The sequence below is a fragment of the Ursus americanus genome, chromosome 20 (genome assembly GCF_024610735.1).
Source record: "Ursus americanus isolate L20-20 chromosome 20, mUrsAme1.1.p, whole genome shotgun sequence".
NCBI classification, from domain to species: domain Eukaryota; kingdom Metazoa; phylum Chordata; class Mammalia; order Carnivora; family Ursidae; genus Ursus; species Ursus americanus.
The window spans coordinates 10,596,268-10,620,166 of NC_142146.1; positions in this window are offsets into that span (position 1 = coordinate 10,596,268).

Below are 23,899 nucleotides of genomic sequence, written 5' to 3' on the forward strand. Positions count from 1 at the left end.
TGGCTGCAGCAACTTCTTGCTAGACATGTCTCCAAAGGCAAGGAAAACAAAGGCAAAAATGAACTACTGAGACTTCATCAAGATAAAAAGCTTTTCCACAGCAAAGGAAACAGTTGACAAAACCAAAAGACAACCAACAGAATGTGAGACAATATTTGCAAATGTCTTATCAGATAAAGGGCTAGTATCCAAACTCTATAAAGAACTTATCAAACTCAACACCCCAAAACTGAATAATCCAATCAAGAAATGGGCAGAAGACATGAACAGATATTTCTCCAAAGAAGACATCCAAATGGCCAATAAACACATGAGAAAATGCTCAACATCACTTAGCATCAGGGAAATACAAATCAAAACCACAATGAGATACCACCTCACATCAGTCAGAATGGCTAAAATTGAGAAGTCAGGAAATAACAGATGTTGGCGAGGTTTTGGAGAAAGGGGAGCTCTACCCTCTGGGGTGGGAGACACAGAGTTGTTCTCTACATTGCTATTTGGTATCTGATTTTCCCTTCAGTGAATCCCTGAATTACCTTCTTGAAGTCCCCATGGTTCCATGTCACACAGTTTAACAACCACTAGATTAAATTACCTCTAAGGCCAATTCTAACTCTGAGAGTCAATGATTTTTATTATTAGCAAATTTCTCCATAACTTATACCTTATATTGTCATTCCTGAGGTCTCCTTGGTTTATTTTAGCACCTATGATTTAGCTGGGTTTGGATATCAGGGTTTGGGGGGGCAGTTTCATGGCCTTTTCTAGCAGAAGGTTGTCCCTGGTCAGCAACGTCACCAAGAACTATTCCCAGGAAGCCTAGACATGGATGCGAACAATTTTTTCCCCTTGTTGTTATGTCCCTTTATGATGTGACTTTGCAGCTCCTCTCTTGAAGATGTGGTGTCTGTTTCCTCACCATCTGAGTCTGAGATGGTCATGTAACTTAATTTGGCCAATAGAATGTGTTAGAAGGGACATTGTGCCTGTCCAGAGCATGACCAGCCATCATGGGACTACTCAGGCTAGCAAGATAGAGGATGGAGGTCATGTGAGTAGAGACAAACCATCTTGGCTAATGCCATCCTAGCCAGTTAGTTCCTAGATGGCCTGGCAGCTGACTGCAGAGCCATGAGTGAGTTGAGGCCAGAAGAACCATCCATCTGAGCCCAGCTCAAATTGTCACCCGACAGCATTATGAGCTAAATAAATTATTGTTTGAAGTCACTAAGTTTTGGGTGATTCATTACATGGCACAAGTTGACAGATAAAACACATAGAATGTACACTACCAAGAGTGAACCCTAAAATAAAATAGGAACTTTGGGTGGTTATGATGATCAACGTAGGTTCATCAATTGTAACAAATGCACCACCGGTGGGGGGAATGTTGATAATGGAAGAGTATGCATGTGTGGTGGCAGGGGGTGGGAACTCTGTACCTTCCTCTCAATTTTGCTGAGAACCTAAAATTACTTATAAAAAATACAGTCTTGAAAAAAAGTTAACTGATATATTCTATTGCGGAAATGACCAATAGAATCTCCAGAGTTTGGTGTGGTCGCCATGGAGGCCTGGTATGAGCCCTTTATAGCAGAGGGCATGCTGTGCGTTCCACAAATCACTTAATCCTTAAGACGATCCTGTTACTATTTCCACTTAAAAAACAAGAAAACTTAGGCAAAGAGAGGTTAAATGACTCTCCCAGGGTCATGCAGATGTGAATGTTGTAGCCAGATGCAAATGGTGGTCTCACTTACTCAGGACGCAGGTTGCTGGCCATGGTTCACTCTCTGTGTGCTGTAAGGTCAGTTCTGTGGCCGTGACTCTCTCCTCCTCAGTCAGAACACCTCTTCCCCCTTTCTTAGGTAGGAGTGTTACACTGCCTGAGGGCTGGGGGCTGGGGGTGGGGGCCACAAGGAAACCTGGCCCTGCCCTCTCCCTGTCCTCACCTTCCTCCCTGGACTTGCTTGCACTGCTCAGAGACTCTCTCAGTTCTGAACATCAGCAATTCCGTTATCACACATTATCAGTACCAGGGCTCCCTGGGACAGAGTGCTCATTGGAATCCTCCAGAAGCCCACTTATCAAGCATCCCACACCAGACAGATCCTGGCTCTCTGCAAACAAGCCCCTTTCTGTCAGCCTGAGATGGAATTAACCTCCCAAAGGACCCTGCACAGCCTTTATGAACCAAGCACAATTGGCTCCACATTGAGTGTCCATGGGTTTTATTTTATTTTTCCTCCAAATCTCATAGCTGTTGCATTAGGCACCAACTCCACAAGTTGCTTAGAAACTGCTTTGCGTCAGTGGGCTCATCCAGGTCCCCATGTGCCGGCAGAGTGATAAGCACCACTATTTATTTTTTTTAAATACAGACATATAATTAAGGAAACCGTTCTGATGTCTGCAAAGTCCCGCTGGCAATGAACAGCCAATGAGAAAGCCCTCAAGGTGGAAGAGAGCTGGGGATTTCAATGAGAAAGTGAATAAATAAGACCCCCATTCACTCCTCTCTCTGTAAACTTAGGGTCAGCACCAATTTTAGGAGACTTACTCCCCCCCCCCCACTTTCTGTTCTTCTCAGGCCCTGCCCAATCCTTCAGAGCTAAAGATGTTTCTCAAGGGGCACACACTTCCAACTCCATGTCTTATTATTCTGAACAAGGAAGAGGAAGAGAAGAGAAAGGATGCAGATGGCAGTGGACATCTGTTGTGCTTGTCAGCCCAGCTTCCATGTCCTCTGCTTCCGGTAACAACACATGGGGGTATCACCTCTCCCCTATTCCAGGTCACAGGGTTTGTGGGGGAGACTCCACCCAGCTCCAGGAAGCAGACACATGACTCAGACCCTGCCAGGGGGAACAATTCAGGGCTGGACACATGACCCCAGAGACTCGGTCTTGGCACTTGGTTGGAACTCTGGGAAAGGTGGCATTTATTTTTTTTTCCTGGAGTTCATCTCTGGTAGGGCAGATACCTTGTTCTGTTGGTGGCCATTTTTGTCACCATGTGGGCAAAAACCTGCTGAGAATGAAGCCAAAACAGAATATATTAAAGGAATGGAGATCACATTATCAGAGCCACCATATCCAGCCTGATTTCAGTTAAATGAGTTCATATGTTTCTTCTTCTTCTCCTTCTTCTCTCTCTTCTCCTCCTCCTCCTCCTCCTCCTCCTCCTCCTCCTCCTCCTCCTCCTCCTCCTCCTCCTTCTTCTTCTTCTTCCTGTTCTTCTTCAGCCAGCTTGACTTGGGCTTTTGTCATTTGTAGCCAAAATAATCCTGGAAAGCATTTGTGCCAATCCCTCACTCCTTTCTACAAAGCTCTGCTTCCCACCTTCTAATCAGGGCTGGGGCAGAAGGATTCCATTTTTTGGTGGTCCCATTAAGTTCTGGGTGTGTATTGGTGCAGGTCTTCTCCTCCACAGGGAGGGTGGCTGAAGGGAAGTCTGTATGGGCTCCACAACATGGCGAGAGGGAAAGAAGTCTGTAACGTTCTTTGAAGTCAGTAGAAACGAATATTACAGTTCACTGATGTGATGGCTGAAAAGCAACATCAGACATGGGCTCTTCATCCCAGGAACTTTGGCTTTGAGAAAGGGTGATGGTATACACATGTGAGCAAAGCTAAGGACACAGGTCCACAGTGCAAACCCTGATGGGAGACTTGGTCGATCAGGGTTGGGGGGAGCTTGTGGAGGGCTGGTAGAGAGGCAGCCTTCTTAAAGCTCTGGGTTAGGAGGTAAGAGCGGTCAGTGGAGGAGAAGGCAGAGGGAAGTGTCAGCAACTCTGTGATGGAACCAGCTCCAATTTTTGAGACTAGAGACTGCCCATAGGAGTTGCAAGCCAAGCCTCAATCTCTGGGTAAGAGGGTCCTCCAATTGTTATCCTGTCCCCTCTTCCCATGCCACTTCTGCTTCCTTTTCTCTGTCCCCTAAACTTCTGTGGAGCAAGGGACAGTGGGAGGATATGTTCGTGGGGATTACTTCTGTCATCTCCTGCACCCCGGGAGGCTAGCAAGGGCTTTGAATCACGTCAGGGCGGAAGTACGTTAGACCGAAGGAAGAGCCAAGCAAGACTCCTAGAGGGGTTAGCATCAGTTGCCAAGGCAACATGCCGACTCTTTCCCTGGAGGAATTTTAAAATAGGTCACACATTCCTTTTTATGGGAGGTTGGGAGTCCTGCCAGGAATGATGATGGGACCTGCAAAGGATTCAGAATGAGAGGTCAAATTCTGTTAAAGCCCAGATTTCATTTATAGAAATCTGTACAAAAGGACAACTCTCTCATCTGCTGGGCTGCTCTCATGGGCCACCTGTTTGCACAGCCTGGGAAACAGAAGTGGTGGTCCAAGGGATGAAGGGGCCTGTGTGGTTATGGTTTCTTGCAGGCTCCCTCTACGGGTATAAGTGTCTGAGTGTCACCTGGGTGCCTCCTTCCTTCCTTCACAGCAGGTGCAGGTGCCTTTTGGTAGCTTTTCTTGCAGTGCTGAAACAGGGTCCCCCCCAAGCATCCCTATCTTCTATAATTGGCTTCTTAGGGCTTTGGATCCAGGTTTGACTCTCTGATCTGCCTTTTACTAACCAAGAGGTACAATCAGGCTAGTGAAAGTTTTGGAACCTTGGTTCTTAATCTGTAAAAACTGGGGAGCAGTTCACCCACCTGGAAGCTCTGGGCAGGGGAGGCGAAGAAATAGTGTTGAGAAAGAGCTCAGCCCTGTATCTGGCACAGAGAAGACATGTTGACATTATCAACTTCCTTTTTAAGTTCAGTTTTTTCATCTCTTTTAGAGGGGATTACTCAATTTAGGGCAGTCATACTTCTTGAGAATCTGGTCCCTGCTCAGGCGTCCCTTAGGCAGAGATGCCTTTCTTAAAGCCCTGCCTCATGCAAATTTCACCTCATGCTCTCTCATGGCTTCCTTTATTCTCCTTTCTAATTTGTACTTATGTATTTATGATCTTTTGATGATCTGCAGTAAGAACAGGAGGGCAGGGACCTTGTCTGCTGCATTCTCCACCATCTCCCCAGTGCCCATGGTAAAGGTTCAGTAAATGTTTGTTGAATGAACAAATGAATGATCAGAAGCCCTGCTTGGTAGTTGCACATGTCTTTGCTTAATAAGACACAGGGGAAATGAAGACCTTGCTATCTAATAAATGTGATTTCTCTGGGAGGAAATATCTGCAAACATGGGCCCATGTGATGTATATAAATAATTAAAATAGGTCCTTGGTAGTGAAAAAGTAATTCCTGGAGTTACATGGTCTGGTTGAATTTTGCTTTTGTTTGCTCTAGTTTAATGCAGAAAACTTCAGAATCTGCATCTGTTGCTTCCACCTGCTATATTCTGTGGACTAGATCACATCTGCGTTGCTTTAGGTCCTGGGCAGAGGTATTTCAGCACAAAATCTATCCCTAATTGTTGCCCCTTGGATGATTGTCCGTGTGTTTCTCTCTTCCTTCCTACAGGGCTGTGGGCAAGTTTATTTCTTGTACCATCCTGCTTGTGCTTCCTTCGGGTTGGGCACAGTAACAGCTACATCACAGCCTCAATGCATGCACATATGCACACACAGGCATACATGTTTGTGCATGTATGCACACACAGGTATAAGCACATGAGCAGCATTGGACAGACAGGGTTGGGAGGGTGATCTTCTGGGAGGATAAAGCAGCCATGCCTGTGGAAATGAATGCTAGAATTGGAACCAGGTGTGTCAAGAAGAGAACACACAATTGGTCACTGAAAGACCCTCTTGCCATAGATGATAACGGAGAAAGTCAACAAGGGAACAAGGAAACACTGATGACAGAATCAGAGATGGGTGAAGGAAAAAGATAGTGTTTCTGATTCCTATACTGGGTCATATGGAGGCTCAGGGTAAGTGAGGTCTTCAGCTAGTTCCTGTCGCCCTCTCTTCGTCATTCCAACTGGAGATAAGCCTCATCTCCACAAACCACAAACCACATCAAAGTATCCTTTATATCAGCAGGGATTGACACAGGGGTTCCTTGGAACGGTTTTCTGGATGAATCATGCCCAGTAATCCTCCCAGAATTCCTTCAATAATGGAGGTAGTGATGGTGTCAGAGATGGGTAACTGTCTACTCACACCTTCCATAGTAAATGTTCAGATGGAAAGAGATTGCCCAGCTAGAGACTATGTTCCCAGCCTGCCTTGTACTTGGTTGTAGTCATAAACTTTGTCTCACCAATAGAATATGAGAGGAAGTGATATGTGACACTCTAATAAAAGGAACATGTGAGCATGTGTGCCCACCTGTATCTGTTCCCCTTCTGTCAGTTTGATATATATGATACTGAGGCCTTAGGGGATGAGAGGGGGGACACTAGATGGAAGGTTCCTGGTGTCTGAATGACCATGCGGAAGGGAGTTGCATGCAGACTTGAATCCCCTCCCAGGTACATGAGCAAGAAATAAACTTTTACCATATCGGACCATAACATGTTTGGATCTATTCATCACAGCAGCTTGGTCTACACTAAACAGTACAGACAAGGTATTCCAAGTTTGAGCCAATGGAATGGCAGGGTAGAGGAGATGTTCCCAAATCTGTGTATATATATTGCAACACACCCTTCTTCATGGCCAGACTCAGCAGCTGATTCTCCATAAAGGTCCAAATAATCTTCAGTGGGGCTCAAGATGGTCATCCTTTTTGAGTAGGTAATTTATTCACATGGTTTAAGCAGCAAATGTTATGAAAAGATATATAGGACTCACTCTCATCTCTGCCCCATCTCTGCTAAGGGATCATCCTGCAAAGGGATCACCATCTTCATTAGCTTCTTGCGTAGTCTTCTAGAGTTCATGTAAATGTATATAAACAAATATGTTGAATATATAAACATAAGCATGTATATATACATTATTTCTTATACAAAAGAGCATACTAAGATGCTTTTCTGCATTTTATATTCTTTAACATAAATCTTTGACACCATTCTGTATCAGTACATGGAGAACTTCTTCATTCTTTTTCATAGCTCTGTAGTATTCCATTAAAGACTTTACCATAATTAATTTAATCAGCTCCTTCTTGATGGATGCTTGAGTTGTTTCTACTCTTATTACAGATAGTGCAGCAAAAAATGATCTTTTCATGAGTGCAGGAATATCAGTGGAACACATTTCTAGAAGTGAGATCGTTGGGTCAAGAGGTAAATGCATTTACAACTTGCATGGATATTTGCTCCTCCCCTTTGAATCTGGTTTCTGGAAGGGTATAGGGCACATTCAGGCTGGCACTTGGGCTTTCATTTCTCTAGCATCTCCTGTCACCAGCCACTAAGCTAAGAGAGTGTGACCGGAGCCCAGCCTTGGTTCAGTATCTTGGAACATGCCAAGGTAGGAGCTATGTCCTTCCAGATTCCTCGAGTCTCTGCCAGGCATAGGTAGTGTATCTGTGCTCTATCCTCTTGTAGCTCACAGAGCTAGAGCTGTGAGTTCTGAGCTGTAGTCCACCCTCTGTCAAATAGGAGAATAGAGGCTCTCTGGCTGCCATAGGTTGGTGGTGACACACAAGTGAAGTGGTGTATATGACAGAGCTTCAGAAATTGTGTGGTTCAGACCTGGGGCTCTGTACTCAAATTATTTGGGTTTGATTTCTGGATCCATCTTTTCTTAACTTTGTGGCCTTGGGTGGGTGTTTAATTCCTTGAAAAGACCTGCTAAATTTCTTCAGCTATAAAATGGGAAAGATACTAATAAAGTTGTTGTGAGGATTCTAGAAGATTAGCTATAACGTTGTGTACAGTAAATGGCACAAAGTTCTCGATACGTGCTAAATGATCTGGATGAGTTAGGAAGCATAATTTGCTCTTTCAATTGGCATTAAACTTGGTATTATAATTCTCTTCATGCAGATTGTGGTTAAATGATGTTTATAGGCCACCAGCAAGTTCTTAGTTCTTGTCACATCTACTCTGATCAACTCTTTGATAACAGACTGATCTAGGACAGTATTGGTATATTTCAAGTGAAGGCTTTTGGTTGGAGAGTCATCAGCTCCAACATAAAATAAACTTGTAATCCAAAAGGATGATAAATTCATAAGCAAATGTCCCTTCCGTCTTTTAAGCTGCTTTTCAATTTGGTCAAACCAAGCAACATTCATGCTGTCAGTGCAGCACAGAAGAAAACTGAGGGCAAAACAGTTTAAAAAATGTTTTAAAGTATTTAAATTATTTTTATTTTTTAAAAGATTTTATTTATTTATTTGAGAGAGAGAGAGAGCACAAGCAGGGGTAGCTGCAGAGTAGGAGGGAGAAGCAGACTCCCAGCTGGGCAGTGAGCCCAATGCAGGGCTCGATCACAGGACCCTGAGATCATAACCTGAGCTGAGATCAAGAGTCAGATGCTTAACTGACTGGGCCACCCAAGTGCCCCATGGGCAAAACAGTTTTTAACACATATGCTCACTTAAACAGATGGTCCTTATAGATTGGTATCCACGATGGATGATCTTGTGCAGTTATGTTCTGAGGGCCATGTGGTTTTCACAGAGTAGATATAACCTTAGGGTTTAATTTAAGATCATCTTTTTATCCTCAACATTTAACTTAAATTTTTTTATTAGTTTCATAAGTAGAATTAAGTGGTTCATCAGCTGCATATAACACCCAGTGCTCATTACATCAAATGCCCTCCTTAATGCCCATCACCCCGTTACCCCTTCCCCCCCACCTCTCCTCTAGCAGCCCTCAGTTTGTTTCCCAGAGTTCAGCTTCTCTTATCATTTGCCTCCCTCTCAATTTTCCTCTTATTTTCTTTTTCTTTCCCTTCCCCTATGTTCATCTGTTTTGTTTCTTAACTCAAAATTTTATTTTTAAGCATGCTTTAAGCACAAGAGGTGCTCAATAAATATTGAATGAATGAGCCAATGGAGAAAGCCTGTTAGTAAGAAATAGAATGAAGAAGTAAATCCATGCTTTTGGAGAGTATCCGTTTCCATTCTTCTATTGGCTTTACTTTGTGGGTTATTATTTCCTCTGTCAAGAGTTGGTTTTATTCAATAATCAGTATTTATTGTGTGAAGGCCTAGTATCGAGGGGCTGGTGGACACCAACTCTCTATGTTGCTTATTTAATTTTAAATCAGAAGATATTTTAGCCTGGCAATAACTGAGATGTCAGAAGTTGTCTGACTCTGTAACAACTTTGCTCCAGAATCCATACTGCCTGTAGAAAATGCAGTTTTGCATATTTTCCACCTATTATGATCCAGGTACGGAAAACATCACTAAATAAGAATGAGAGGGAAACACAGGAAGTCCCACTAGTAATTCAGGCATTGCGTCTGGGCTCAAATACCTTACTGCCATTGGGCATCCCACATCACTATGGGGAGGGGGATAGAAAGGGAATGAACCAGCCTGGTGCCCCAGGGACTTACCCAGTTTCAGTAGCCTCTGTCCTGACCCTAAGCCCTAGCCCCACTTCCTGCTATTATGTTGTCAACCATTAAAGGCAGTCCAGCTCAGTTCTTTTTTTTTTAAAAAATATTTTATTCATTTATTTATTTGAGAGAGAGTGTGGAGGGAGGAGCAGAGGGAGAGGGACAAGCAGACTCCTTGCTGATAGTGCAGAGCCCTATCTCATGACCCTGAGATCATGACTGAGCTGAAACCAAGAGTTGGATGCTTAACTGACTGAGCCACTCAGGTGCCCTCAGCTCAATCCTTTTGAAGGTAGTGGCCCACTCACTTTTTGAGAGAAGACATCAGTATGTTCTTAGTTACCAACTGACTTCTGCCCTTGGCCACCTGGTAGGACTTGGTAAATTGGATCCGAGCACACATGATACAGTGTGATCTTCAGCAAATGTGTTGGGAATTGAGCACCCTACCTTCATATTTATAACTATTATGGTTTCTGTTTAAATGCAACATGTAAGTATATATTCTTTTTTATTTTTATTATTTGTTTGTTTTTACTGTCCTTAGGCTAGAAAGCATGCAAAACAATATTTTTGATTTGTAAAAACCTTGTAAAGATGACTGATTAAAGACCACCCCACCCCACTGCCTTCAATAGTGGGCATTTTCCCCTAATAGTAGGGAGGGGAACAGGTGGAAGGCTGTGGTGAATTCTACCAATACCTGCATGCACAGGTCTCTGCTGCAAAGGGAAGTAAACAGCCATCTCTTATTGAGAATTGACTGTTCCAGCCACGTGTGCTATGTTCTTTACCTATATAAGCTTAGTTCTTACAAAATCCTGTAAGGTGGTCAGTCTCTCATTTTATGGTGAGGAAACCAAGGGTCAGAGATACCGGTACATAACAGATCACCTAGCTGTGAGTGATGGAGAGATGTTGATTTTTCATGGGTCAATAAGATATCAAAGGCAGATATTGCAAACTGTGGGCCAGATCTGGCTTGCTTGGCATATAGTGCTTACAAACAACCCAAGGTAATTTACTACATTTAAAATCCAGGAAATCACACATAAAAATCTAGGCTTTGTGTTTCTCTTGAAGAACGTCAATTGTATGGTACTATTGGCTGAGTAATGGCTCTTCTCTCAAGTGGGGGGAACCCTCCCTAGGTCACCACAACCCCTATTTGGTCATCTTCATTAGTTTATATCCTCTGCCTAGCTCCTTAGCCATTTGAGTTTGATACCTTTGATCCAGATTTCTCTATGAGTAATGGTAAGGTGTGTGATAGGGGGTAGAAGTGAAGGAGAAGGTAGAGGTGTGAGGGATGAAGGATGATATGGGATTGTAAGATATTCTGGAATCAGCTCAACATTTCCAAGCTGTGTTAACCATTTTGAATTTGGAAAACTTGGGGTCAAATGAAGGGGCTTCCCTAGTTGAACTCTGAATTCCCATCTAGTTCTGAGCTTCTTTTTAGGTTTTACCTCACCTGCAAAACCATATTATTTCCTTGTTGTGAGTGTATTTGTCATAATTGCTATGGGAAAGTGACTTCATTGCCAAGGTCACCATTGAGCAGTGATCTTGGGTTGATGGCCATCAGCACTGATCAGTTTACAATTCCAGGATTTCTAAAGTATTCTACACGAGTGGTGTCCTGTGGAGTTGTGCAACATGGCAGCCATGCTGGTGGCTTGTGCCACTGTCCTAGATGGATAAGATAGTTAAGAGTCTTTCCTCGGGGGCTATTAAGTGTAGGCTAATGATGTAGACTTGAAAAAGATATATAGACAACTATGAGTTGGTCACATTTATGGAGTGCTGGAATAGCATATATGAAAAAATGTGTAAAGCAAGGATTGGTGTTTCAAATTTAGATAGGAGGAGATTGAAAGCTGTCACATTGCTTCTCACTTTGGAAAGTTATCATGAAAGATATGTTTATGAGCTGATTCATGGTGAAGGGAAGCTGCCAGATGGGCTGGTGTCAGAAATATGAATGAAAGAAAAGAAGAAAAGTAATATTTTCAGGGAAAGAGACTTTTTCTAAGAATTTTCCCTTCCTTATTAAAAAAACCTTGATGGAGCATTTCTTTTGGCATGAAGAAAAATATTCCAAAAAAAAAAATAGATTGCTACCTCATCTTTAATGCCCCCATCTGATTTAAAAATCCACACACTAGAGGGAAATGCAAATCAAAACTACAATAAGATATCATCTTATACCCATTGGAATGGCTAAAATAAAAAACAGAAGAAACAACAAATGTTGGTGAGATGTGGAGAAAAAGGAAACCCTCATACACTGTTGGTGGGAATGCAAACTGGTGCAGCCATTATGGGAAACAGTGTGGAGGTTCTTCAAAAAGTTAAAAATGGAACCACTCTATGATCCAGCAAGCACACTACTGGGTGTTTACCCAAAAAATAGCAAAATTACTTATTTAAAGGGATACACACACCCTGATTTGTAATAGCCAAGATATGGAAGCAGCCCAAGTGTCCATTGATGGGTGAATGGATAAGGAAGATGTGATATCTATATCTATCTATCTATCTATCTATCTATCTATCTATCTATCTAATCTCTATATATATTATACATGTATTTTTAATGGAGTATTATTCAGCCACAAAAAAGAATGAAATTTTGCCATTTGCAACAACATGGATGGAGCTGGAGAGTATAATGCTAAGTGAAATAAGTCAGAGAAAGACAAATACTATATAATTTCACTCATATGTGGAATTTAAGAAACAAAACAAATAAGCAAAGGTAAAAAAAGAGAGAGCAAGAGACAAACCAAGAAACAGACTCTTAACCATAGAGAACAAATCAATGGTTGCCAGAGGGGAGGAGGATGAGGGGATGGGTGAAATAGGTGATGGGGATTAAGAGTACACTTATCATGATGAGCTCTGAGTAAAGTATAGAATTGTTGAATCACTACTGAGCTCCTGGGTGGCTCAGTCAGTTAAGTGTTCAGTTAAGCAGTTAAACGTTTGCCTTCGGCTCAGGTGATGATCTCAGGGTCCTGGGATGGAGCCCTGCATCGGGGCTCCAAGCTCAGTGGGGGATCTGCTTCTGCCCCTCCCTTTGCCCCTCCCCACTGCTCGTGCACTCTCTTTCAAATAAATAAAATCTAAAAAAAAAAAAAAGAATTGTTGAATCACTATATTGCATACCTGAAACAAATATAATACTATATGTTAACAATACTGGAATTAAATTACAAAACATTAAAAAATCTACACACTAGGAAGATTTTAATGTAATATTTACATGTATTTTATGCCAGTCAAATTTTCCTTTTTTACCAGCTCAGGTAAAAATCACTATCCCCCCACCCTTTATTTTTGAAAATCTCAATGTATTTCCAATTTCCAGTACAAGAGAAAGTAAAGTCAAGGACTTTATAAACAAACAGGAAGAATTAAGCTTTCAGCTAATTTATTCAGTGTCTTAGGGCCAGTTGTCTCATTGGGTCACATTAGAAAATAAATAGCCTGCTTAACATTTGTTGCTGCAATGGGAGTTTTTAGATGCTTAAACCCTGGGGCACTTGTGCACGTCTAGTGAATAAGTGTAACTTAGGATTCTGTCAGACAAGTTTCTCCTGCAACATGACAATGTTGTATAACACTGTCTAACCTCTTCCTTTCTCATGGGTTCCTGGTTCTGCCATCTTCTGCTTGCTATAAAAGAATCAGCATGTATGTGTATATACATGCTGTATATATATATATATATGTATATATGTACATATTGTATATGTATTTTGATCCATATACAAAGCCAAAAAGCACAACAGTGGAGAAGGATAATGCATCCTGAAGAAACTTGAGTTTTGTAGCTATCAGTGCCCATCCTGTCCCCTCAGAATTTACCTCTGTAAGACAAAGGCTGCTACTGTGACATCTGTGACTCTCTGCCCAACAGATTTTTATATGGCCCTGGGAGCACACAGCCTGTATGCAAGGCAAGCCAGAAGATCAGTGTTCTGGAAGTAGTACTCAACTAATCATTTTAGTAGTTGGTGGATAAATACCTCAGATTCTCATGCCTTGGGAAGGATAACTGTGATGGTTGTGTCCTACACTGGCTCCTGGAGCTCCCGCCAAGCCTGAACTGCAGCTGTCCCAGTAGGAACTTGTTGGATAACATGTTGGCTGCCTTCTCTTCCTTGCCTCACTTCCCCACTCTGCTGGTGTCGCTCAGATCACCTCCTGAATCAACTATTTGCACTAGAAACTTTGTGCCAGAACTTGCTTTAGGGAAATACAAACTAAAAAATCTGTTGATAGGATAAAGAGGAAACTCCAGAAGAAGCAGGGACTGATGACCACCATAGCTGTGAAAGAGAGACTGGAAAAAGTTAAAAGGGGCAACCACCAAACTGGGTGCATTTAGGACTCTTGGATCTCTTCTTTTTCCTCAACCACTTTGCTGAAAATGAGCCCTTCTATGTTTATTAGATATTAGGAAGACCGTAGTAAAATTTTTGAAGTGTGGATATAGAGCACCTAACACAGTGCCTGGCACATAGTATGTGTATATAGTAGCTTTGAATTCATGAGCATGGACATGTCAAACAAGTTTGTCAACAACCTTCCTCATTATTTCAGTGTGCATTACTGTTACATCTGTTCTCCACTTCCACCACTCATACTGGACTGTCCAGTTGATTTTTTTTCCAGTCCAGGTGTGGGTTTTACATTCACCATTATTAACCCTTTTCTTGTTAGATATACCTATTTTGGTTACTAGAGTTCTTTTGGCTCCTGATTCTCTCACCTTACTCCTGCTGCTCTGTTCAGCTTCACACTTCCCACAGTTTTCCTCAGGACCTTATCTCTGACCTCATCCAAGGCACTGGCACAGTTCTCAACCAGGAGGGAAGTTAAGAATCTGGGCAGGAAATCATGTGACTGGTGCCACTACTCCCCCCCCTTTTTTTAAAAAGATTTTATTTATTTATTTGACAGAGATAGAGACAGCCAGCGACAGAGGGAACACAAGCAGGGGGAGTGGGAGAGGAAGAAGCAGGTTCATAGCGGAGGAGCCTGATGTGGGGCTCGATCCCACAACGCCAGGATCACGCCCTGAGCCGAAGGCAGACGCTTAACCACTGTGCCACCCAGGTGCCCCCCACTACTTCCCTTTATCTTAGGAGTTGTTGGATAGTAAGGAGGAAAAGTGGCTTAAAGTAGCATAAGAGAAAGAGGGTTTATTTTAAGCACTCTGGGAAATTTCATATACTCTCATTTCTCTCTGCCATCTGGATCCTCATGGTTTCCTATTTCTGCTCCAGCGAATGCTGCATCTGCCAGCCTATGCAGATTTGGATTTGTGCTCATTTGCTGAGGCTCACAGCGAGCTATCACGGCTGCCCTCAAGGAGTTCCCTCAGACCCCAAGCCCACTTGGCTTTCCAGCTCAGCTCCATATGTTCACATGCCCTTCAGACTGACCCATTTTGGTACAAGTGTCCACATCTGTTTCAACCATCTGTGGCCAAAGGCAAAATCAAATTATATAGTGAGCTGCCCCTTCAAGCTTTGCGTGGGACAGTTTCTTCATGTTGAGGTATAAAGAGAAGAAAATGATTGCACATACAACTAGAATTCCTCCAAAAGCCAAAAACGACTCTAGAGTCAAGAGGACATTCATAGGATAGATTCTGGAGACATCAGCATTTCAAGACCTCACAACCTTCAAGTGAGGTATATGGTACCCACAGAAGACAGCCAAGTCCATATTAACGTCTACTGGGAGCCTACTTTTATTAGGAAGGCATTTATTTATGCATTACTGGGGAAACCCAACAATTTCCTATAGTTCCATTCTGATTTTAATTAGAATATTAATCAGCTATGCTCTGCACAATTTTGGCTAAAAATCCACAGTGCAATATACTAAAATTCCTAGGAACAGAGCCAATTTAATTTGTATTAGATATTTTGCCCCAGCTTAGCATTAGGAACTTATTATTGCATGTCTCATGCAGCTATTATTATTATAAATGTGCATATTGTGCAAATTAAAATCATATTTTATTCAGGCAAAAACCTCTCTGTTTGCTTGAGTCCTAGTGACTGTGTCTCTGTTCCTGAGGAAATTCAGTGTTTGTGACATCTCTCATGGTAGATCTAGCAAAAAAATGCCTCTGGGACATTCAGCCACTTACCATTTCTGGAAGGACACAGTTTGCACTGAGGGCATAGAGGAGGACCAGATGATGGCCATCACTGTGTCTTCGTTCAAGGAGTTTTCAGGACACGCAATAATGTATGATAAATATTATGATGGGAGAATTGCAGGATGCTATGGTATACTTGGTGGGGGCCCTAGCCTTGTCAAAGGAGTCAGGAAAGACCTCCTAGAGGCTAGGATGTGTAAGCCAAGACCTGACAATTGAGTAGAAGTTAAAAAAGGGAAGAGAGTGTAGAGTATGGGAAGACTGACCTAAAGTCCAGTGTGACTGCATTGTAGAGAGTGCAGTGAGGATTGGCAAGGCCAGAACTGGGGGCCAGAGTGGGGCCAGGTAATGGAGAATTTTGAAGCCATGGTATGGAATTTACCATAAGGAGCAATGGGAAACCAATGAGCCTTTTAGTAGAGGAGTAGTATGATGAGATTTGGATTCTAAGAAGTGGAGCATGGGTCGGAAGGAAATAACAGTAGAAGCAGAGACATTAGTGAGGAAATCATTTCCATGATGCAGGAAAGAGAAGATCATGATCGGGACTATGGGTGTATCTATGGAGATGGAGAGAAGTGGATGGATAGAGGGATCATTTGGGAGGTGAAATTGATAGGTGGTGATGATTGATTACATGGGCAGGTGAGAAGGAGTGATAGATCAAGGGAGAATTCCAGGTTTGCTTGAGACATCTTGGTGGATGATGGTGTCATTTACTGAGATAAGAGATATGAGATGAGAAGAATTTTTATTTTTTGGTGGTGGGGGTGTTGGGGATAGGAAAAATGATGAGTTGAAATTTGAACACATTGAGTTTGAAGGGTTGGGAGACCCATAGGTGGTGCTGCCTTGGAGGTGGGTGGATGTATGGATCTGCTTTTCAGGAAAAGAGACCTGCATGGAGATAAAGACAGAGAAATCTCAACACAGGTATGGTCTTTGAAGCCATGGGTTTTACTGGAGTATTCCAGGAAAGCGTTCTCACTTGAGAAGAAAAGAAGTTGCAAGATAGAGATTTGAGCAATAACTCAAGGGTGGGGGAAAGAGGAACATGCAAAGGAGACTGAGAAGAAGTGTGCAGAATGGTCAAAGGGAAACCAAGAAGCACTGAAACCACCTGTGTTTAGGGAAATGTGTCATGGAATTGAGAGGGCAGAGTCAACAGTTTCGAATGCTGCTAAGGGCTCAAATAAGATGGCACCACAGAGAGCTGAACTTAATCCCATATACCTATAACCCCAGAGTCCAGTAGCCAAAGGTTTTAGGCCCCACTCACCACTGCATACTTAAACTGTTTCTTGTCCTTCTTCGTTTTGAGTTTAAATGTATTTCCGTAATGAAAAGAAATATACCCAGTATCAGTGGTATTCAGTGTAGTGAGTGGGTTTCAACTTGAACTCTCTCTGACATTTTGACTGGAAATGTTCATCCAGAAATATGTAACCATTGCTTTTACGTACTCACTGTTTCACCATCACATAAATGTCCATATTTATTTAGTAGCTCCATTAAAATAGTGGTTCTCAAATGAGGTCCCTGGAACAAAATCAATAATATCAGCAAACGTGGTAAGCAGAATTCTGAGATGGCCCCTATATTCCTTACTCCCTGGTGTACATCCTCTCCATAGTTCCCCCCCCCTTTGAGTATGAGTGGGACTTCTAAATATAATGGGATATCAATTTCGTGATTATGTTAATAAAAAGAAGGGATTTTCCAGATGTAATTCAGGTCCCTAATCGGTCAACTTTGAATTGATCAAAAGGGAGATTATTTGGATGGGCCTGATGTAATCGATTAAAGACGTAGGATTGAATCCTTCCTCAGGAAGGAAACCTGAGCCTTCCCTGACAGAACAAACTCAAATCATGAAAGAAATGTCTTTTCCTGGACTTGGAATGAAGAAAATTGCTATATTGTGGGAGGTCCCATGAAGAGGCTGTGTGGCAAGGACCTCAAGGTGACCTGCTGTCCTTGGATAACAGCCAGCAAGACAAGGGGCCCTCAATTCTACACCCACAGGGGGGTGAATTCTGCTACCAGCTGTCCAACGAATACCTTGATACCATTGTGCCACCAGCCAGTCTTGTTGTGGGCTGTCCCTCCTTGTGGGCTCTGAATGGAGAGAGTTCTCTGCCCTGCTCACCCCATGCTGTACGCATCGTCTTAGTGTCCTCTCTTCCTCCTACAGTAACTGCCTTGTGTCCGTGGGTCCCTGGTAACCTCCTGTCACCAGCACTAGTGCAGCCAAGGTCGCAGGTTTCACCAAAGAGTCTGAAGATAGAGTCAAGTGGCCTCTGATAATTCGGTCAGACATGGGCCCTGATTGAGGAAAATTTGCCCCAGACATGAACAAAATCCATTGGAAAGAGGGAGGGGCAGTTTAATTCATTTCACCCCTCCTTGCCTCAGTTTCCCTAGGAAAATGGAACAAGAATGATTCTTGATTTGTTCTGGGCTCAGACCTGGCTGTCCACGTCCAGCATGGCCTTCAGGCCAGCCCTTCCCTGCTCTGAGCCTCACACCCCTCACCAGGCTCTGAGCAGCAGGTAGGGAGACGCAAACAAAAAGCACATGGAAGCTTCAGGCAAAGAGCCATGTGGGAGTGAGAGGCTATTCTTCCAGAATCCAGTTTTCTTTGACTCGCATTGTCTCTCCCGGCCACGCTGATATTTTGGCAGTGGAGCTTAGTGGTTCAGGAGTGTGGCTCTGGAGCCAGACAGCTGTGTTGAATCTCAGCTCTGCTAATCACCAGCAGGGGGATCTGGGCAAGCAGCTCATCCTGCATGTTCCCCAGTGTCCTCACCTGTAAATGGGTCAGTCGTAGAACCATCTCAGTGGTCATGGTGAGGAGTTAGTGGGGTAATACACATAAAGGCTCAAAGTGTCAGTAATAATCCCTGCCCTCAGAAGATGCCACTCTCATGGTGGGTGTGGGCAGCAGGTGGGAATAGTGACCAGAGACGCATCCAGGAATAAGCTGTTTCCTGGTCTGGGTGCTAGCTTCACAGGTGTATTCTGTATATAAACACTCATTGAGCTGTGTGCGCGCTTTTTCTACATTACACCTCCAGAAAGGAGTAGGGGTGAGTGTAGGGGTGTGTGTGTGTGTGTGTGTGTGTGATCTGATGAGCACTGCGTGTTATACACAACTAATGAGTCATTGAACACTACATAAAAAATTAATGATGTACTGTATGTTGGCTATTGAATTTAAATAAAAAAGAAGTATACATAGCAAAAACATTTGGGACCTATAGCTTGGTGAAGAGTTCTTAGACACAATACCTAAATCCATAAAAGAAAAAAATTGTTAAATTGGACTCTGACAAAATTTAAACTTTTGCTTTGTGAAAGACCTTGTTAAGAAGATGAAAAAACAAGCTATATGGAGAAAATATTTTCAAACCATATATATGACAAAGGACACATCTATGTATAGAACTCTCAAAATTCAACAACTGTCCAGTTAGAAAATGAACAAAAGTCATGAAGAGGTATTTCACTAGGAAGGATCTATAGATGACAAATAAGCACATGAAAACACGTTGAATACCACTAGTCATTAGGAAAGTGCAACTTAGGGCCATGATGAGGTGTCATTATATGACTATTTGTTATGTACACACACACACACACATATATATACATATATAATTATATATGTATGTAATATATATATATTAGACCTGGCTGTCCACCTCCAGCATATTATATATCATACATATATAATTATATATGTAATACTATACCGAACTCCAGCAAGGATGCAGAGAAATTGGTTCTCTCAAATTGCTGGTGGGAATGTAAAATGGTACTGCCACTCTGGAAAATGGTTTGACAATTTCTTAAAAATGAAACATATATTTATGGAATGACCCAGTGTCACACTCCTGGATCTTTATCCCAGAGAAATGAAACTTATGTCTATACAAAACCAGAACATGAATGTTTATAGAAGCTTAATTTGTAACACTCCCAAATAGGAAGCAACCAAAATAGCTTTAAATGGGTGAATGGTTAAGCAAACTGTGGTACATTTACCCCATGGAATACAATAAAAAGGAACAAAGTATTGATAGACACAACTTGGACGGATCTCAAGCCAATCTCAAAGGGTAACACACTATATGATTCCATTTATGTAACATTCTTGAAATGACGAAATTATAGATATGGAAACAGATTAGTGGTTGCCAGGGGTTGGGGTGATGAGTAGGAGGAAGTGGGTATGATTATGAAGGGTTAGTATGAGGGAGATCTGTGTGGTGATAGACTAACTCTGTACCTTGATTGTAGTGGTGGTTACAAATTTGGTACAAGTGGTAAAATGACATAGGACAGTATTCACACTTTGTACCAATGTCAATTTCCTGGTTTTGATACTGTACCATGTTATGTAGCAAGTAACCATTAGGGAAAACTGTGTGAAAGGTTCATAGTACCTCTATTTTTGCAACTTGCTATGAATCTGTAATTTTTCCAAAATAAACAGTTAAGGGGCGCCTGGGTGGTGCAGTCGGTTAAGTATCAACTCTTGGTTTCTGCTCAGGTCATGATATTGGGGTTGTGAGATTGAGCCCCACATCGGGCTCCAGGCTTGGAGTGGAGTCTGCTTGGGATTCTCTCTCCCTCTCCCTCTCACCCATTCCCCTGTATGCTCTCTCTCTGAAATAAATAAACCTCTTAAAAAAAATAAACAGTTTAAAAATAAAAAAATAAAACACCTTGTAGGTTTACATTGATACTGTCCATTCAAATTTAGGATTGCAGAGTAAATCTTACTGATCTAACATATGTGTCACCTTCCCCGGAGAGGAAAAACCTGATTCTCAATGACATGATAATAAGCACCTGTTGTTATTTTTTAAACACTTCCAATAAAATCTGTTGGAAAATAATGGCAATACTCCCCTCAACAATGTAGTTACTGAAAACAAGAATTTTGTAGTTATTTTTTTCTTTAAAGGTGTAGCCTACTAAAGATGCACAGGCAATTACTTTAGAGTCGCTTAAAATATTTTTTCTTGGGATTATGTTTCCAAGGTATATATATATTTATGTTCATTTGTTCTTTTGATTTTAGGGATCACACTTTAAAAATTTAATTTCATTTTGAAATTATGTAAATTATCTGCATGTTTTCAAGTCAAATCCTCAAAACTAGCTATATTCAGAGAAGCCTAAATTTTATTCCTTTTATTCTCCTCTGTTTATAGGTAACCATTTAGAAAGTTGTGTGGTTCATCCTTCCATAAATGCATATTTTTATATCCACCACTTTTTAGGAACTATAGAAACTTCACCACATTAAAATTTTTACTTAACTATTTATCCTGGCAACTACTTCTTATACTGTACATCTTTTGACAGGTGTATAGCATTCCACTGTGTTTATATTATAGTTTATATATAAATATATTATATATATTATATTTTGTTCACTCGCTTTCCTATTGGTGGGCATTGACATTTTTTCTAGTTTTCTGTTATATATAACACAGCAGTAAAATGTCATATGCACGTATCTTTCCTTATTTTTGCCAGTGTACCTTTGGGATAGATTCCTAGAAGTGAGATTGCTGAATCAAACAATAATTTTTACAGCTATACAGATGACTTTTGATTTGTTAGAAAACAAAACACAATGGGAACACTAAGGTGGAATGCAGAGTTTCAGTTCTGTGAGGATGACCATGAATTTTGACCCCTTGGTTCTTCCTCAGTGTAGTGGGATGCTCCATCACAGGGATGGTCGCTGTGGAGAACTGGAAGGTGACCTTCTCCTTGTCCCACCAGCCTCTGCATGGTCTTTGGGCAATGAGCTGAATCAGAAATGCAGGCAAATGTCTGTGGTGGTGTCAAGCAGGGTACCAAGTTATTCCCGGGACCTGCTCTGCCCTCCAGCCTCCTGGGGAAGTCCTAGCACTACATTTTGTGGTGACCATTATCCACCCCTTGATATAACAGGACTCCTCTGGGTTGCAGGCATCAGGTTCATTCAATCCATCCATCCTAGGAAGGGTGGATTATTGGGAAAGCTGAGAAAACTGAGATTCAGAAAAGATCCAAGTCTCTTTTTCAAAATGCCATAACTAATAAGTGATGGAGCTGGTTTCGAATCTTAGTCTGTAGATATTCTGGAACGTGATACAGTGAAAATGTTTCTCTGATCTTTTTCTTTTCCAAAAATGATTGAAAATCAACAAGGAGAACAAGAAATAGGAAATTCTGAAACATTTGAAACCCTGAATCATAAAACACCAAGTCAGAGAGAGGAGGGAAGAAAGGTTCACAGTTTAGTTGAGAGGATGAAGCTTAAAACTGGTTGCAAGGTGTGTGTCTGTGTGAGTGTGAGTAGGGGTGTGTGTGTATGAGTGTGTGTGTGTGTGTGCACCCATGCTTTGTTTCTGTGCTTTTGTCATGCTGAATACAGACAAGGCTCAGATATGGGGGTGTCACAGGAGCTTTCAAATTCTGGGTAAGGTGCGTCACCGAAGATAGTGGAGTAGTTACTTGAAAGTCGGTGTAGGAAGCTGTTAGATATTAGCTGTTAGATATTAGATTCTCATTCCATCTTTGCAGGAGCCTGAGAACTTAATCTTCGGAGAAACTGAACCAGAGGATGGGATGCTTGGCTGGGGAAGAGAACTATGTCAATAGGTGATACCTAAAATTGATAAATCTGGAGATAACAGCAAATGCATACCATTTGGAGACACATTGGGAAAGCCTGGAAAAAATAATCCAAAGTATTAAAAATGATCGGTTAAACAAAAGATAAAACACGAGTGGCCACATATTGAAAATCACTGAAACTGGAAGATAGGCACATGGAGATACATCATACCTTTGTCTCTATTTTTACATATTTTTGAAAATTTCTGTAATTAAAAGGTAAAAATCAAGGGCTACTGCTGTGGTGGTTGTTGTCACTAGTATTATTAAAGCACCATTTGACTTTTGAAGCTGTTTTCCAGGACTTACCTGAGAGCAAAATAACAACCAGCCTGGTTTGTCCACTCCCAAGCTCTCAAACAATTAACCTAAGCAAGACAGCTCAGGTCACAGAGGAGTCCTGGTGTCTGGGGCAGACTGGAGGGCTTTGGGAAAGTCATCTAGCCACACTGGGCTTCAGATTCCTCATCTGTAAAAGGAGGAGTCTGGACCAACTGCAAAGTCTGTAATATTAGGATTTAGCAGGGTTGGTCTAGATAGACTATGGGAACGGAATAGGACAAGCTGGGTGGGAGGAGAGTGTATTAAAAATTCTATGAGAAAATCAAGGGTTAAAAAAGAAAGTGAAGATTTGCTGCTGTCAAAGAATCTTAAATTAAGGATTGCTTCTACTTGCACTTATTTTCTTCTCCAGTGCTTTGTAATCCTCTTCAGCCAATTTAGAAAATGCCCCTCTATGCTCTGGGAGGATTATATTTCAATAGGAGCAACATTTGATTATATGGAGGAGCTTAGCAGGGACCAGTGAACACCATCGGTGACAGTGACTAATGAAAGCAGGGCCAACAGTGTGTGAATGGGAACGAGAGCCGTGTGTCTGTGCTTCCACCCTTAGTTAAATCGAAGGGTCCAATTTGGTCTGCTGAACAAACATTTATGGAGGTTTATTGAACACAAAATTAATTTAGGGACATTAATCTAAAGAGAATGCAACTGACAGCCACAGTAGCAGTGTTTAATGGAAGACAGAGTAAAAAAATGAGCCCTTCCTTTTGTTGAGAAAATACGAGTATCCCCAGGGCTTTCACAGACTTGAATCCCTTCTTTTGAACAATACAGCCTCCAAATAGACTAAGGGAGCAGAGTAGAATCCCCAAGAATGCACAATCTAAGAGATAAATGCCCTGAAGTCATGTTGGCTTCAGGATAAGGTCCCGTCTGCCCATTGGCACATATTCTCTTCTTGCTTTTGTTTTCTTTGTATGTACGTTTGGGCTGGGTTTGTTCTTCATTAGACTGTAACCTGGCTTCTCTCAGTGTGGTCCACAGACCAACACTGTCAGCATTGCCTGGGAGCTTGTTCGAAACCCAGATACTCAGGTGCTGCCCCAGACCTGCTCAATTTGCATCTGTATTTTAACCAGATTCCCAGGCAATTTGTAAGCACATTAGAATTTGAGAAGCTCTGTTTCATAAAATTCCCTCCTTTATAAGGGAAACATGAGAACAGTCCAGAAAACCAAGAACTGTCTGAAATTTTCCCCTTCCAAATTACAAAACTAAAGACCAGTGCAGAAAATTCAAAAACAAAGAATAAGAGATGG